Consider the following 15,052-nt stretch of genomic DNA (forward strand, 5'->3'; position numbering starts at 1 on the left):
TGTTTCAGTCTGGTTTCCACTCTCCCCCCTGCCAACCCACACCCCCGCTCCATGGATGTTTCAGACTTTGATTTTCACTTTTCCAAGATCAAGTTTATAAGTATCAAAAGAATCATTAGTTTTTCGAAATTTGCAATTCCTGTGGTGGATTGACAAACATACAAACATACCAGTTATCAGAAGGAATTGATGATTCAGCCTCTCAAGCCTGCTCCGCCATTCAATAAGATGATTGTAATCTCACGCCAACCCCCAATAACCTTTCACCCCCTTGCTAATCAAGAATCCATCTAGCTCTGCCTTAAAAATATTCAAAGACTCTGCTTTCACTGCCTTTTGAGGAAGAGAGTTCCAAAGACTCATGACTTTCAGAGAGAAAAAAATTTCTCCTCGTCTCTGCCTTAAATGAGCGACCCCTTATTTTTAAACAGTGACCCCCTAGTTCTAGATTCTCCCACAAGAGGAAACATCATCTCCACATCCACCCTGTCAAGAGGCCTCAGGATCTTAAAGGTTTCAATCAAGTCGCCTCTCGCTCTTCTAAACTCCAGTGGGATGGAAGCTTAACCTGTCTAACCTTTCCTCATAAGACAACCCGCCCCTTCCTGGTATTAGTCTAGTAAACCTTCTCTGAACTGCTTCTAACGCATTTACATCTTTCCTTAAATAAGGAGAACAATTCTGAACACAGTTCTCCAGATGTGGTCTCACTAATGCCCTGTACAACTGAAGCATAACCTCTCTACTTTTGTATTCAATTCCCCTCACAATAAACGATATCATTCTATTAGCTTTCCTAATTACCCGTTCTACCTGCATATTAGCCTTTTCTAAATCATGTATGAGGACACCCAGGTCCCTCTGAATCTCAGAGCTCTGCAATCTCTCACCATTTAGATAATAGGCTTGTTTTTTATTCTTCCTGTCAAATGGACAATTTCACATTTTCCCACATTATACTCCATTCGCCAGATCGTTGCCCACTCACTTATCCAATCTATGTCCCCTTGTAGCCTCCTTCAGTCCTCTTCACAATTTATTTTCCTACCTCTTTTTGTGTTGTCAGCAAATTTAGCAACCATCTCATCTGTTCCTTCATCAAAGTCATTTATATAAATTGTAAAATGTTGAGGCCCCAGCACTGATCCCTGTGGCACACCAATCATCACATCCCAGCAACCAGAAAAATATCCATTTATGGCTACCCTGTTTCCTGTCAACTAGCCAATCTTCTATCCATGCCAATATGTTACCTCCTACACCATGAGCTTTTATTTTCCACAATAACCTTTTATGTGCCACTTTACCAAATGCCTTCTAGAAATCGAAGTACAGTACATCCACTGGTTCCCCTTTATCCACAGCACACGTGACTTATTCAAAGAACTCCAGTAAATTAGTTAAACCCGATTTCCCTTCCACAAAATCACATTGACTCTACCTAATTGCCATAAACTTTTCTAAATGTCCTGCTATGACATCTTTAATAATAGCTTCTAACATTTTCCCTATGACAGGCATTAATTTGTCCTTGCTCACAGTGTGTATTGATAACTGAGGCATTTTTGCCTTTCATATTTCATCTGCTGGTTTACGGATGAAAAAAAAACTCCTGGAAAATCCATGATTAAATTTAAATTTGTGGTTTGTCCTCCCAGAGAGGGAAACTCCATGTTGCAAGGGTAAACTCAGAAAATGACTTTTACCATTTCCTAAGTGGAACTCATAACATTCCAGGACAAAGCAGCCCATTTGATTAGCACTCCATCCGTTACTTTAAGCATTCACTCCCTCCATGACCAACACACAGTGACAGCAGTATGCAGTATAGTTTTATTCTCTCAAGGGCTGTGGGTGTCGCTGGCTAGGCCAGCATTTGTTACCCACTCCTATTTGCCCTTGAGAAGGTGGTGGTGAGTTGCCTTCTTGAACCACTGCAGTCTCTGTGGTGTAGGTATACCCACAGTGCTGTTAGGGAGCGAGTGCCAGGATTTTAACCCATTGACAGTGAAGGAATGGGGATGTATTTCCAAGTCAGGATGGTGAGTGACTTTAAGGGGAATTTGCAATTGGTGGTGTTCCCATGTCCTTCTACGTGTCAGAGGTTGTGGGTTTGGAAGGTACTGTCGAAGGAGGTTTGGTTAATTCCTGCAATGCATCTCGTAGATGGTACACACTGTTGGCCCTGTGCATAGGTGGTGGAGGGAGTGAAGATGGTGGATGGGCTGCCAATCAAGTGGGCTGCTTTGTCCTGGATGATGTTGAGTGCTGTTGGAGCTGCACTCAATGAGGGAAGTGGAGAGTATTCCATCACACCTCTGGCTTGTGCCTTGTAGATGGTGGACAGGTTTTGGGGAGTCAAGAGATGAGTTACTCTCTGCAGAATTCCCAGCCTCTGTCCTGCTCTTGTAGCCACAGTATTTGTATGGCTAGCCTAGTTCAGTTTCTGGTCAATGGTAACTCCAGTATGTTGATAGTAAGGAATTCAGTGATGTAATGCCATTGAATGTCAAGATGTACTACAATAATTCAGCAAGGCTCCTTCGAATGCACCTTTCAAACCCACAACCTCTACCACCTAGACAGTTAAGGGCAGCAGATGCATGGGAACACCACCACCTGGAAGTTCCCTCCAAGCCACTTACCATCCTGACTTGAAAATATATCACCATTCCTTCACTGTGGCTGGGTCAAAATCCTGGAATTCTCTCCCTAACAGCACTGCGGGTGTACCTACACCACATGGACTGCAGCGGTTCAAGAAGGCAGCTCTCACCACTGCCTTCTCAAGGGGCAACCAGGGATTGGCAATAAATGCTGGCCCAGCCAGCGAAGCCCACATCCTGTGAAAGAATTTTTAAAATGGCCAAGAAAGGCTTTAATGTGTCAAGGCTTTGCTACAGGGACAGTGTTTTAGCTACCTTGCCCAGTAACAGCTAGATGTTTTACAAGATATGCTGTGGGCTAATCCCATTTTCTCAACCAGCAGGTGCAGTGAGTAGTTCTGTGGCTAATTCTTTCTTATTTTGTTTCAGGTTCCCGGCACCCGAAGTTCTGTGTTTTCGATTTTAACAACGTGCTGTCGCCTTCCACATCTGCAGACGCAACCAAAAGGATAACGTCCTCATTGAATAAGGAACGCCGAAACGGTTCAAGCAATTAGTTCTTTTTATTGATAGGCATTAATAAAGTTCTCAAGAAACAAGGAGAGAAACAAGGGCCGACCCGTCACAATGAAAACCACAACATGATTGAAGAACAGCTCCTGACACAAGACAAACCAGACCACAGTGTCCGACACATTAGTGCAAGGTTACATGGATTCTGTGGTGTTGTTTAAAAGGCGCAGCACTACGTTATTTAAAAGCATTTCCATTGTATAAACAGTTCTTATGCAATATGCACCGCCTTTGTCCCAGCTCCACAAGAGCTATTTAGGAATGAAAAAAAAAAACAAGACTTCCTCACACAGAAGCAAATCAATAATGAAAACAAGTACAGCCTGGCTACAGTCCACACCTCCTGCATCCATGAGCGAAATCCATCATTATTAAATTTACATTATCATGGGATCAATCGCACACAGTTACAAGCATTGCCCGATTTTGTGCTGGCTTGTTAAGTGAGTGGCATTCATGCAGAATACCACATTAAGCACATCAACCCCCCCCCCTCCCCTCCCCCGACCAACAATGTAGGAACTTTGCTGGCGCAATGAAGCGAATTTAAATCTCTGAATTTGAAAACAGAATATTAAAATGTGATGGTTTATCAATCCACGACCATTTGGAAATGTACAATTCTTTATTAGAGCTACCACTGCATCCAGGGCTGGTTCTGAATTCAAGCTGTTTGGCCTCCAAGAGGAGTTTGAAAGTGACAGTGACTGAAATGATGGAAGTCCGTGCCCCAGGATGCTTTACTTAAACGTGCTCATTCAAGTTTAATTCAGCATGGTGCTATCTGAAAGTGCCACAGAGTCTGGGCTCATCAGAAAAAGCAAAACAACATCAAGATTAATAAACATCTCCTGTGAATAATTCACCCTCGAACTGAGCTGGGTCACCGCTATCATAGTCTCAGCAGTGAACTCCAAGGGGATTTTATTCCTGAGTGTTATAACTTCCTGTCAAATGATGCTTTGCTGTCAAAGCTTCTACACATCTCCTTCTCATCATCTCTTGGAAATATATACATTGTTTCTTGGATTTACAATGCTGGTTATGATTCAAACTGAGTGCCAGTAGCAAACAGGATTATAGAGTCATACACACAGAAGGAGGCCATTCCGCCCATCGCTCCTGTGCTAGCTCTTTGAAAGCGCATGACAATTTGTCCCATTTCCTTGCTCTATCCCCATAGCTCTGCAATTTTTTTTCCTTTTCAAGAATATATCCAATTCCCTTTTGGAAGTTGGTTTTCAATAATTCATTAAAGGTCACAACAACTCTCTGTCTAAGAAAATCTCTCCCCTGTTCCCGTCCGGTTTGTTCGCCAATTACTTTAAATCGGTGTCCCCTGCTTACTGAACTTTCTGCAAATGGAAACAGTTTCTCTTCATTCACTTCATTAAAGCCCTTCATAGTTTTGAACACCTCAATTAAATTATCCCTTCACCATCTTTGCTCTGAAGAGAGCAATCGCACCTCCTCTTGTCTCTCCACATCCCTGGCCTCACTCTAATAAATCTCCGCACCCACTCCAGGGTCTTGACATCCTTCCTAAACTACACTCCCCAGGAATGAGCCCTAACCAGTGATTTATAAAGATTTGTGTACAATTTTCATTGCAATAACTTCCTTCAGTAGGTGAAACCGAACTCTGACATTTTTTTTTTGAATCACAATTTGTGTCATTTGTTGGTTTCATCAGAGATGCAAGCCTGGACCAAGGACCAAGGACCAAGGACCAAGGACCATGGACAAAGGACCAAGGACCAAGGAAAATGGACCAAGGACCAAGGACCAAGGACCAAGGACCAAGTCTGCAATGTTTTGAGAAGCCTGGGGCAACAGCTTGAAGATCAGGGTAATGATAAACCCACACTCTTCCTTCCTGGCCACCGAACCAGGAAACAGAAACACCTAAGAGAAATGAGAAGCCCACAGATAGGAAGGTCCATCAATTAGTAAATGTTTATCAAGAGGCTCTGAGAGTCAAACCCCTTATGAGCGACATAAACCTGAAGCGGCAATTTAAATATTTTTAAGTACCTAGCAGGGACTGAAAGGTTGAGAGCTGGCGTCTCTCTCCATTTGCAAATAAACTCTTATTTCCAAACATATTACCTCGACTGGCAACCAAATACCAAACTTGCACACAGCAAAAGCTGGGCCGAGAGTTTAAATAATTTGGGGCCGTTTTCTGTGTTCATGCTACAGACCCACTCTCGCTGTCTGCACATTTTGAGAAAACTTGAGCACACTATCCATTACTAACATAAATTAATAAATCAATGCCTATTTTTCTGGAAATGGATTTGTTCTTGCTTTGCACTGACGTAACCAGAATGTCTAAGAATGCAGATCACTGCCAGTGATGTCTTAATACGGGCCTGGCCATTTTCTTACTTATCAAATCATAACATTTTTGGCACAGAATTAAGGCCATTTGGCTGCAGCGCTACAAATATCCATACTAATCTTATCTCCTTGCTCTTTCCTTGTACCCTTCATTATTTTCCTTCACATGTTTGTCTAGCATTCCTCCAAAATGTCAAGGTTACCTCAGGGGTGGATTTTAACTTCCATTGTCTGGTGGAAAACAGGCCCTGGTTGTGGGGAGTGGGGTTGGGGTTAGGTTGGGTGCAGCAGGGGAAAGATAGTTAAAATGGAGTAGGGGAGAGTTGCCCACCCCTTTCTTACCCAATCTGCCCAACTGCATTGTTTAATCGCTGGTGCCGAATGACGATGCCCCAGGCAAGCAGGCCCCTCTTTAACAATGCAGTGCAGGCTCCAATTGCCTTGTCAGGGCCTGATCTGCCACCTTAATCTGAAGTCTGAGGAGGGGATTAGTTTCAATGGTCTTTTAAGTGTGTTTAATTGCAGGCAATAACTGGGGATTCACTTGAGTTTCTTTAAATAAACACAGACTGGAGGTTGGGTTTAGGAGGCATATGCTTGTAATGTCTAACTCTGCAAGCAAATCTAGAAATGCATGACTGTCATGAAGCTATCAATGTATATCAGATTATTGGAAAATATTTTTCTTTTAAAATAAAGGTTCGGTTTGTGGGTGTGTCTTAATTGGATTAAAACCAGCTCGTCCAGGTGCTTTGATGTGCACTTGTTTTGAGATGTAAGAGAGGTAGAGTGCATTTGCAATTTTTGAATAAAGCATTCAAGAAGTGGGGTGAAATCTGGCATCTAGCTGGTAGAGACCAAGCAATATATTTATATTACTAATAAAATTGGTACTATGAAAGGGGTTTTGTTAGAAAAGGTGGGTTCAAAGAGGCCGGTGATACAATGAGAATTTACATTCAGCGAGCTGTGCTAGGTATAATTTCAGCAGTTTTCATGTGTGCAGAGCAGAGGCAATGTAAGATCAAAGTATCTGAAACCTACAACTGTCTCCACAGGGACCAAAGTGAAAGGAACCTCATTTTGAATTTGTAAGGTGAAAATGCTTTGCCTGGTGTCTGGTTAAGTCTATGGGTTACTGTTGCCTTAATGGAGATTAGTTTGGGTATTTGTTAAAAAGTTATGATATTAGTAATTTGTAGCCATGTGTATATATATTTTAAGCTGCACAAATTAATAAAATGTTTCATTTAGTTTAATGTAAAACTGCTCGAGAACTGGTGGTCTGATTCCTGAATTTAGAGTTGCAACTCAAACAAACTACTTAAAAAATATAGGTTATGACAGTTGTTTAAAGTTTCCCTCTGGGACTTTTAAGTAACTCAGCTTTACCGAAAGGCTGTCTCATAACAATAAGTAAAAACAGAAAATGCTGGACAAACTCAGCAGGTCTCTCCGTGGAGAGAGAAACAGGGTTAACGTTTAGAGTCCGTATGACTTCTTCAGAGCTGAGGAGAAGTAGAATTGTGTTGGATTTTATACTGTTTCAAACACCAGGAGGGAAATGGAAAGCAATGAAGGTGAAAAGGGTGAAAGAGACAAATGAAGATCCTGTCGGAGAGAAGAGCAGTACTTCTTCAAGGTAAATCTCCTCTGCACCCTCTCCAAGGCCTTGACATCTTTTCTAAAGTGTACTGCCCAGAAATGAACAGACTGCTCCACTGGATCTAACCAGCGCATAAAGAATTAACATATCACTCTTGCTTTTGTACTCTGTTTCTCTATTCATATAGCCGACAATTACATATGCTTTTTAACAGCTTGTTAAACTGCCTAGAAAGACCTGTGTACCTACACCTCAAGATCTCTCTGCCCTTCTGCAACCACTTAAAAATTGTACCACTTAGTTAAATTTGTGTAAATCCTAAGCACTTAGGTTTCCAGTATTAGATCTGACCTGCCCATTTGCTGATGCTAGTGCATAAGAGGTAGGAGCAGGAATAGGCCAAGCAGCCCCTCGGGCCTGCTTCCTCCAACCCATTCAATAAAATTATGGCTAAACTGTTACATTATCCACCCCTCCCCCCATCATTCCCATTTGCTTATTACAACTGACTGTAGTTACTGTTCAGTACAGTGCAGCTTTTTGCTAGCTTACTGCTGCTTGTTAATCAGGTCAGTTTGCTACTGGTTTCCTTTATGTAGTGGATTTCATTAGTCTGCACCTTGTGTGAATGACTTTGAAAATTAGCGGAGCGTTACTCACCCAGCTGGCTGCATTTCTTGTCTCTCTCTCTCTCTCTCTGCATGCCATTAATTCTAGTCAATCTCCATTCTAAGCATGAAAGGTTGCTTGTAGTCTATTGATTGCTCTGCTACTTGTTAGCATGCATTTTGGCTTGTTTGGCACTGGGTTATTAATCAAGCGCCGGGCTATCTGTGCACAACATTAACAAGAATGTAAAAGTCAGTAATGGCACAGCAAGACAAATCCAGTCACAGGCAATCTCAGCTTTTACAACTTCCCTCTGCCCCTCTCCCGGAAATAGTGCTCGCCTCTTGGCTGCTGATCACCACTCCTTATCGAGTGGGAGTATGCACCTGGGAAAGGGGCCATTCAGCCCAACTGATCCATGCTCTTGGCCCAAGGCAGGAAGAATAGAAAAGCAGATTATTCAAATGGAGAGAGACAGCAGAATGCTGCAGTACAGTGGAGCCTGGGTGTCCCAATACATGAATTACAAAAGGTCAGCATACCCTTTAAACAAGTAACCAGGAAGGCAAATGGAATGTTGGCCTTGATATCAAAGGGGATGGCAATAAAAGTAGGGAAGTCTTGCTACAGCTTTACAGGACATCATTGAGGCCATGGGAACACCACCGCCTGCAAGTTCCTCTCCAAACCACTCACTATCCTGACTTGGGAATATATCGCCGTTCCTTCACTGTCGCTGGATCAAAATCCTGGAACTCCCTCCCTAACAGCACATGGTCCGCAGCGATTCAAGAAGGTGGCTCACCAGCAACTTCCCAAAGATAATTAAGGATGGACAATAAAAATGCTGGCCTAGCCAGTGGCGCCACATCCTATGGAAGAATAAAAAAAGGGATAAGAATTAGATACAGGCTTCTTGATCCCACTGGCACCCTTTATGATGCCATTTAATTTGAGCAGTTTGTTCGTTGATCACAATAGACCATTTCTGTCTGTCTTCTTCAGGGCACAGAAATCTCACTATCAACGCAAGGCAAGGTTTGCATTTGAAAACACCTCAGGACATACAAAGTCATTCTTGTAATACTGAGGAAAATAGACAATAGCATCACACTGCACTATGGCCCTGCCTCTTACCTTGGAGCTGACATTCTAGTTTTAAATAGGTCCACCTTTGTTTGTGGAGAGGGCTTTGCAATAATTTCTCAACTTTAAACCAAAGCCTTATGTTGGGGAGGGTTCAGTGATCCAGATTATTAAAGGTTTCAGTGAGATTTGGCCATGTCAAAGCTAACAACCGAATTCAAGACAGGATGTCACTGCCAATCACTCCCTTATCCTGCTATCAATCCGCTTTTGGAACTGAGGGAAACAATGACAGGCCAGCTCATAGTCACACCCATTTTACATCTTTGCATTTCAAACCCAATTGCTCAGCCCTGCTGCATGCCAGAAGATTTGTTAAAACATCTTTCCTTGGGATTGAGAATCAATAAGCTTTTGACATATTTCATCAGAGATTTACATCCACATTTCACACCGCCAGTGAATCTCTGTCAGGAAGCTGAACAGACAAGTGTGAACGAGTTCTCATTTCCTCTCAGGGACTGGTGTCATCTTGAAGGAGACACTGATTCCATCTCAATATTGTTCCAAAAAGACAGCCACACACACTCCCTCTCACACACGCTCCCTCCCTCCCTCACACGCACACACATTCCCTCACATACAATACACACACACATACATACTCACACACACATTCGCACACGCACAAATGCACACACACACGCAAATACACACACCCACCCCCACACACACAAACACACACTCCCTCAACACACATAAATACTCAAACACATGCGCAATCTCTTTTATAGACAATCCCTTTCACAAACACTCCCTTTCACTCACCATACACACACACACACACACACACACCGATATTGCCATATTACATAGAGATTATGACACAAAGACAGGTCAATTCTGATGTTTATGCCCCAGCTGATGGGGCAGGAGAGGGGTGGGGAGAGGTAGGTGTGGGCAAAGTGAGCCTAAATCACATCTTTAAAATTTTCAAATGGCACCAAACTGGGGAGGTATATTTAATACCGAGGAAGATTGCGGCAAAATACAAAAAGCCATCAGTGAATTTGCAGAAGAGGTATGTAAATGATAAACGAATTTCAATACAAAGAGTGAGGTTGTGGACTTTACAGAGGATTACACAGAATATATGACACAGAAACAGACCATTTGGCCCAACCAGTCCATGCCAGTGTTCAGACTCCAATTCAGCCTGGTCCCCATATTTTGGAAAGGATAGTGAAGCACTTGGCAAGGTAGAAATAGGTTTTCAAAGGTGACACCAGGACTGATGAGGTTACATGTTTCAGGAAAAACTGAACAGGCTGGTGCTATTTTCTCATGTAGACAGGAGCCAATGGGAGACCTGATGGAGGTCTTTAAGATGCTGAAGGGATTTGCTAGGATAGATGTACAGAGAAATCTTTCCACTTGTGCGGGATTCAAAGCTGGAGATTCTATAGGAGATAATCACGAATAAACCCCATTGTGAATTCAGGAGAAACTTTCTTACCCAGAGAGTGGTGACAATGTGGAACTCGCTACCACGCAGGGTGGTTGAGGTGAATAGCATAGATGCATTTAAGGAGGAGCTGGAATAACATGAGGAAGAAAGGAATAGAAGGATATGCTGATGGGGTTAGATGAAGTCAGTGAGCGGAGGCTCATTCAGTGCAATAACCTGTTGGGTTGAATGGCCTGATTCTATGAGGTTTTCAACTGATGAAGGCAGGACTGGTATCGATGATCCTTCAGCAAGGTTTATTGCTCTCCCTCCCACTCCTCCCCCACAACTTCAGCTCTGATTCTATTTCAAGGCTCACCCACCTGTCATTTTATCATCAGCAAATCCTTTATCTGTTTTATCTTAATCTCAATATCTTTAGTTATCTGCTGGTTTGTGAGATGAGAACCAAAAAAAGTAAAAAAAAATTAATCATTTAAAAGTACCCACTTACAGCTTGAGACAAATACCCTTACATGAAGTGATACAGCAGAGGCCATTCAGCCCATCATGTCAGTGTAGACAATTCATGGATGCCTACCTGACAAACAAACACAAGGTGAACAACTATAGCAGGTAGCTATGCCAAAAGTGCAAGAGGTTTGAATTGGAACTCAACTTACAGATACATGAAACGTTTCATCATTTTTAAATTCATTCATGGGATGTGGACATTGCTGACTGGGCCAGCATTTATTGCCCATCCCTAATTACCCTTGAGAAGGTGGTGGTGAGCCGCCTTCTTGAACCGCTGCAGTCCCTGTGGTGTAGGTACACCCACTGTGCTGTTAGGAAGGGAGCGCCAGGATTTTAACCCAGCGACAGTGAAAGACCGAATACAACAGATTCTTGTGTCAACAGTTGCTTTTGTCTTTTGTAAAGTAGGTGCAGGTTATTGTGAACATGAATCTTTACCCCACCCCATCTTGCCCCCACTGCTTTTTAAACAACGTGCACAGTTGTCATGGTGACACTGAGGAATGCTCTCTTCTCGTGCAGTTCACAAAGGTACTCTCACCCCCAACCCATCCGAACCTGAATTCAGAGACTGGCAATTTTTATGTTTTCTTTCCATTTGTTCATGAGATGTGGCCATCGCTGGCAAGGCTAGCATCTTGCATTACAGTTCACGCAGGTGTCTGTGTTGCTGGGGCAACATGCACTTTTACATGCATGTTGCAGTCTGGAGCCATGGTTGAGGCTCCAACGTTCTTCCTGTCACCTGGCTGACGAGGAATCTCTCCTGCTCCTACCATCTGCCGTTGGAATGTGTTTGCAGGTTAATAGTCAAACTGTTGGGCCAAATTATGATCACACCATTCTGGCCCATCAAGCCCCAAGGTGGAATGTGAACCCAGAGCCTCTGACCGAGAGGCAGCGACACTACCCATTACATCACAAGACCTTCCAGAATCTTAATGCCTAGCCCTAATTGCCTGTGGGAAGGTGGTGGTGTTCCCATGGATCTGCCGACCATGTTCTTCCAGGTAGTAGAGATCGCAGGTATGGAAGGTGCTGTTGGAGGAGCCTTGGTGAGTTGCTGCAGTGCATCTTGTAGATGGTACACACTGCTGCCACTATGCGTCGGTGGTGGAGGGAGTGAATGTTGAAGGTGCTGGATGGGGTGCTAATCAAGCGGGCTGCTTTGTTTTGGATAGGTTTTTTAAATTAATTTATGGAATGTAGACATTGCTGGCTAGGCCAACATTTATTGCCCATCCCTAGTTGCCCTTGAGAAAGTGATGGGGAGCTGCCATCTTGAACCATTGGAGTCCATGTGGTGTAGGTACACCCACAGTGCTGTTAGCGGGCGGGGGGGTAATTCCAGGATTTTGACCCAGCCACAGTGAAGGAACAGTGAATGTCAAAATCAGGATGGTGAGTGACTTGGAGGGGAACTTCCAGGTGGTGGTGTTCCCATCTATCTGCTGCCCTTGTCCTTCTTGGTGGTAATGGTCAAGGGTTTGGAAGGTATTGTCTGAGGAGGCTTGATGAGTCCCTGCAGTGTGTCTTGTAGATGGTACACACTGCTGCCATTGTGCATCGGTGGTGGAGGGAGTGAATGTTTGTGGATGGGGTGCGAATCAAGCGGGCTGCTTTGTCCTGGATGATGTCAAGCTTCATGAGTGTTGTGGGAGCAGCACTCATCCAGGCAAGTGGGGAGTATTCCATCACACTCCTGACTTGTGCCTTGTAGATTATAGACAGACTTTAGGGAATCAGGAAGTGAGTTACACGCTGCAGAATTTCTAACCTCTGACCTGCTGTTTTAGTCACAGAATTTATACGACAGTTAAGTTTCTGTTTAATGATTACCCCCAGGATGATAAAAGTGGGGAATCAAACAATGGTAATGCCACTAAATTTCAAGCAGAGTTAGCTACATTTTCTCCCGTTGGAGATGGTCAATGCCTGGCACTTGTGTGGCATGAATGCAACTTGCCACTTCTCAGCCCTGGCCTGAATGTTTTTTTTAATCTTTCATGGGGTGTGGGTGGTGCAGGCAAGGCCAGCATTTGTTGCCCATCCCTAATCGCCTTTGAACTGGGTGACTTGCTAGGATTCCTGGGAGGGCAGGATTGTTGTATGGAGAGAGAGTGGGCTGACTAGGCCTGTATTCACAGGAATTAAGAAGAATGAGAGGGGGTCTCATTGAAGCGTATTAAATTCTGACAAGGCTGGACAGACTGGGTACAGGGATGATATTTCCTCTGGCTGGGCGGGGGTGGGGGGGGTGGGGGTCTAGAACAAGGGGTCACAGTCCCAGGATAAGGGGCAGGCCTTTTAGGATTGAGATGAGGAGAAACTTCTTCACTCACTGGGGTGGTGAACCTGTGGAATTCTCTACCACAGAAGGGTGTGGAGGCCAAGTCACTGAATTTACTTAAGAAGGAAATAGATAGATTTCTAGACTCTAAAGGCATCAAGGAGTATGGGGAGAGAGTGAGGGTATGGCATTGAGATAGAGGATCAGCCATGATCATATTCAAAGACGGAGTAGGCTCAAAGGGCCGAATAGCCTACCCCCTTCTATTTTCTATGTTTTTATGTTTCCTTTTCAGAGGGCAGTTAAAAGTCTGACCCATTGCTCTGGGTCTGGAGTCATACCTAGGCCAGACTAGGTAAGGAGAGTAGATTTCCTTCCCTAACGGGCATTTGTGAACCAGCTGGGTCTTAATGACAATTGATAATGTTTTCACTATTGAGACCAGCTTTATATTCTACTTTTTTTTAATTAATTGAATTTCAATTCCACAAGCTGCTGTGGTGGGATTTGAACCCAGGTCTCCCCAGGGTACTTACCTGGCATCTGGATTGCTAGCCCAGTGGTGTTATCACCACACCACCATCTCCCAATCTCCAACTGCCCATATCTTACGGCTTCCCCACTTCTGACCTTATGATGGACGGACAATTATTGATGAAGCAGCTCAAGGTGATTAACTCTTAACTCTTCCCCCACCCTCCATTTCCAGTTCATGCTGCCACTTTGCTCCCATCCTCAACACAGCTCCCAGCTACTAAATCTTGCTGTTGCTCTAAGGATCGACTGCTGTGGGCAGAAATTCCTGATCCAATAAAAATATATGGGAATTCCTATCCGCAGCTTGCCTCTGGGAGCAGTAGCTATGCTGGGAGCTGGGAACCCAGAGTGGCTCTATATTCATTGCATATAAAACACCTTTTCATCTTTGATCTTCAACCAAGCACAACTTTCTGATGTCTTATAATGAATAAGACAATGAACAGTAAGGCCTGGATTTGAACTCTGACTTATTGCCTTCTGGGTGCTTCCACAAAGGTCAGAGGTCAGAGAAATGAGACAGTGGACTGTAGACTTGGGTTGCCAACCTTCAGGGATAACCCTGATTAATCGTCAGATTTTGAACATTAATCTCCAAGACACTGCTGTGAGCAATCAGGAAGAAAAATCATCGGGATATCAAAAAGAATTGCAGTTAAAAAAAATCTTTGAACATTTTGCCTATTAATTCTAGGAATATTGGAAATATATACATGAAAAAATACAGGGAAGGAAAGGCTGTTTGATTAACAATCAGGTAATGAAGGTTCTAGTTACCTTCCAATTATCCTTGGGAAGGAGGAGCATGTCAGCCATTAAGGGGGAAGGTGGTGAGATAGTTAGGAGTAGGAGGTCACCTCCAGGGATACATCCAAGCACAGACTGTTCATTAGCCACAAGTCAATCCCAATTCGTTAATCAGCTGATCGAAAGTGTGCTTCAGAGGAGATCAGACTTCCAACCCTCCCTTACTTCATTGCCCATTATCCCAGCTGGAACCAATGAAACAGGTTCTGCAGAAGTCGACAAGTTAGAACAATGACTCATTCTGAACATGAATTCACATTGCTAACTGCAGAAACAAGGTGGGTTCAGTCTGTCAAGGCATCAAAGGAAAAAGCCGTCTCTGAGTGAGTTAGCCACCAACCAAATAAATATAATGTTAAATTGCAGTGGTGGTTTTGACACGACCGTTAACAATCACCAAAGTGCCCAGTATTCACTCTCATCTACCCAACATAGTTGTTACTGCCTTTTAACTCACCTCACCCAGCTGAGGAGATACTTGTGCCACTGTGAAGGCTTCAATAATTCTATTATTTATTTTTTAAATTATTTAAGATATCTCACATATTTCCAAAAAAATAATCAAAGTTCTTTCTCTGACAAGAGAAATTCTGCCCCATATATGTATATTT

The 15,052-nt window shown here is 43.4% G+C and overlaps 1 protein-coding gene across 1 annotated transcript in view; it reads right to left on the bottom strand.

The window, feature by feature from the left end:
* Nucleotides 1-13,435: 13,435 nt before the first annotated feature.
* The window catches only part of LOC121279100 (dermatan-sulfate epimerase-like protein), a 43,793-nt gene continuing 42,176 nt past the window's right edge, over nt 13,436-15,052 (bottom strand). The window contains exon 3 of the transcript XR_005943326.1: nt 13,436-14,647. The gene's annotated coding sequence lies outside the window, so the exon portion shown is untranslated. The remainder of the gene's footprint in view (nt 14,648-15,052) is intronic.

This window comes from Carcharodon carcharias, chromosome 6 (assembly GCF_017639515.1).
Source record: "Carcharodon carcharias isolate sCarCar2 chromosome 6, sCarCar2.pri, whole genome shotgun sequence".
NCBI lineage: Eukaryota > Metazoa > Chordata > Chondrichthyes > Lamniformes > Lamnidae > Carcharodon > Carcharodon carcharias.